Source organism: Mastomys coucha, unplaced genomic scaffold (genome assembly GCF_008632895.1).
Source record: "Mastomys coucha isolate ucsf_1 unplaced genomic scaffold, UCSF_Mcou_1 pScaffold21, whole genome shotgun sequence".
In the NCBI taxonomy this organism is placed as follows: Eukaryota; Metazoa; Chordata; class Mammalia; order Rodentia; family Muridae; genus Mastomys; species Mastomys coucha.
In genome coordinates, this window is record NW_022196904.1 from 38,964,808 (window position 1) to 38,968,287 (window position 3,480).

Consider the following 3,480-nt stretch of genomic DNA (forward strand, 5'->3'; position numbering starts at 1 on the left):
CGTGGGGCTTGTGGCTCCTGGCTGGCTGCTCAGGTCTCAGAAACTCACCAGAGAGAAAATGGCGAATCCCGCCCGGGTGTCTGGCTTAAGGCGCCTCCGGGGTCGCTGCTCCAGTCTTAGAACCTCACCCGAGAGAAAATGGTGGCTGCCGCCTGAGTCTCTGGCTTAATGTGCTCGGAGAGATGTTTCTTACTGGCTTGCTTCTCCTGGCTTGCTCAGCCTGCTCTCTTATAGAACCCAAGTCTTCCAGCCCAGGGATGGCACCACTCACAAGGGGCCCTACCCTCTTGATCATTAATTGAGAAAATGCCCCACAGCTGGATCTCATGGAGGCACTTCCCCAACTGAAGCTCCTTTCTCTATGATAACTCTAGCCTGTGTCAAGTTGACACACAAAACTAGCCAGTACAGCCTCCAAAGTCATTGAAGATGGCAGGGAGTGGGAAGAGATTTCTGAGTATGTGCTGCCATTTCTCAAGAGTAGAACATTTAATCCTGCATCCTAAAAGCAATAAAGTTGTCCTTCCCTATAAAGGACATGGCTAGAATTCATAAAGTCCTCATCCAGTGTAATAGAATTTTCCATAGCCATTCACTTTAAATATTAATACAACAATAAGCCTGTGATTTGGACAGCGAAAATTAAAGCTGAGCAAAGATTTGCAGAGATGGAGACTGAGGAGACAAGTTGGGAAAAGGAAGAAAGATGGAGCAAGAGGAAGATGACCCAGATTCCAAGTGGCTTTAAATAGTCACAGGTCACTATATATATATATATCATAAAAGATAAGAGTAATTGGGAAAACCTGTCTAATCTAGGTGGGCAGCTTGTATCATCAATTGGCACTGAAAGTATTGGGCATGCATCTTATGAATTGAACATTTATTAATATATAAATCTGACTAATTATAAGTTTCTAGAGTTTTGATTTACTGGGTTACTAGAATTTGGAACCTCTAACCAGAGGGGTTTATAGCTCAGAAGGAACTAGCGGCTCTGAGGTAAGTTAACTCTGGTTCCTGGGGAGACTGTGATCAGTTGCTTCATGGGGCTAGCCATGGAGGCAGCAGGGATTCGCAGGGAAAGGAGTAGCCAGGTATAATGCAGGAACTTGCCGTTCTTTTTAAGATTTCCCACAACAATCCAGAGCACATATTCATCATTGAGATGGAGTCATCACCAACAACCACAAACACACATAAATCCCCAGCCTTATCCTCTGCTTTAAAGATTATACATGTGTATCACCAGTGGACCTATTTTAGATTTTTCTATTTTTCTCAGGTGATCCCAGTGGGTTGACCAATGTATGGAGGGATTTAATGTTTGTTGTGATGTATTCACTTTCATTTTTAAATATTTATTTTAATTTGTTTCTAATTATGTATGTGAGTTTTTGCATTTCAGTGTGTGCAGGTTACTCAAGTGTTCCTAGAGACTAGGGGAAAAAGTCAGACAACCTGGAATTGGAGATACAGATGGTTGTGGGTAACAGGAATCAAACACTGCTACTCAGAAAGAGCAGCAAGCATTATTTACTTCTGAGCCACATCTCCAAAAAGATTACATACTGCATTTTGGATAGGGTCTCATGAAGCATAAGATATAAAGACTTCCGAGGAGAGTCATTATTTACTCTGAAAGATCTAGGAGGAGGAGGGGTAAAGACAAGGGGACACAAGATTCTTGGGTCAGGGAAATCACAATACACAAGTATGATGTTGTCAGAGAACTCACTCAGTAAAAGAAAAGACAAACATGTTCTTATTCAAAACTAATTTTTTCAAAACCATGAATAATTACAATGCTAATGGTGGGGGTAGAAGATAATATTAGGCTGAAGGACCTCCCCAAGAAAGAGACACAGGTTAACAATGATAGCAGTCTAATACAAAAATACTCATAGGTTCAGTCATACTAATACTTCATAAAAATATATTCCCACATACTACAGAACAGTATGTAAGTGGAGAATGAAAAGGTGGATGTCTTCCAGAGGCAGAATGACACTGAGCCCTCCTATTCAAGTCTATTATGCTCTTTATAATGTCCTCTCTCTTTATCCCCTTCCCTACTTCTATGGTCCCTCATGCTCTGAAAATGCTGGAATGCATGCCCTGCAATTTTCAAATATAGTTGCTGTTCAAAGGTTGGTCTGTACTGTTGATATTAGGCTGAAAATAAGCTCATGGTTTCCCATCTCAAAACAACTACCTCAAATCAGAAGAATTTGACTAAAATTCAAAGAAAATGAAATAAGTATCTTTCTAAAGTACACCCAAAAATGTTTGAATACACATGGTCTATGCCTCTAATGATTCACTAGAGATCTGCCTTCCATTTATCAGAGTCTAGCAATGACCTCACCTTATATATTCTCAACAAAATTGTAGATGCAGAATTTCTGACAATGTAAACATCTCTTACTCACAAAGTAGACCTGCTTTTGCTGCCTTATACCCTTGAGTGTGTCCATAAGCTCTGAACAAAGTTGTACAAATCTGTCTGGAATAACATCACAACGTCATCATAGACCTCATGAGGGGCAGGGTACTTCTCCAGGGTCAGCTGTGTGAAGTTGGCAGTATGCTGCAACAGCTTCTTCAGGTTGTCCATGGAGAAGAAATTCTTCACAAAATTGACTTAAGTGAGCTGAGAACACTGACTCAGCGCAGGCAGGAGGGTACTGATTTTTGAGTCCATGAATATATAGCCCTTCAATTTGAGTATCTGCAAATTAGCTTTCAGTCTTTCTAGCAGTATTCCTAGAAATTGCTCACTTAAATGTATGAAGGTGACACCACTCAGGTCCAGGTGTTTGAGCTGATGGATACTTAGACACTGGGACAGATATTTCATGTCTGATTCTGACAGCATGCAGTGAGTGATAGCAAGGGTCTCTAATGGACTCTCCAAGTAACTGAATGCTTGGTCCAGGCGTTCATACAGGTAGTAGACATTATTCAAATAGAGATGCTGGAGCTTCTGCAGTTTGGAGAACTGGCGAAAGATTTCTGTAAAACACGAGGTTTCCTTCTCTCTGTCCCAAGGCCTATCCAAAGGTATGCTGATTTCCATGAAAAGGAGTTTCTGGAGGTTTTTCATCTGGCCCAGGCCAGGGGCTAGCAATGCGAGGGTATATATGTCCCAGTATGTGGTTATTTCTAATTCCTGGATTGAGCCTGGATCAAAAACCTTCAACACAACCAGTGGGTCATAGGCAGGAATGGCCCTAAACTCCAACTTCTGACAGATCACCTGTATAGTATTTTTTCTCTGCTTGGCCCACTGATAAAAATATTTTAGGTATTTGGAGGGATGGCAGGACATGAGGGAAAGGTTCATCAATATAGTTATGGTCTGTTTCCCCACTAGGATGGGATGATTTTCCACTGGTTGGTTCTTGCCAAAGTCATGCGGAGATCAGACTACATGCTGTAATCCAGGCTGACCATTCCAGAAGTTGTGGAGTGCATCTC

The 3,480-nt window shown here is 41.6% G+C and overlaps 1 pseudogene; it reads right to left on the reverse strand.

Annotated features, from left to right (window-relative positions):
• Positions 1–2,369: 2,369 nt before the first annotated feature.
• LOC116101226 overlaps positions 2,370–3,480 on the reverse strand; it is a 2,054-nt pseudogene continuing 943 nt past the window's right edge.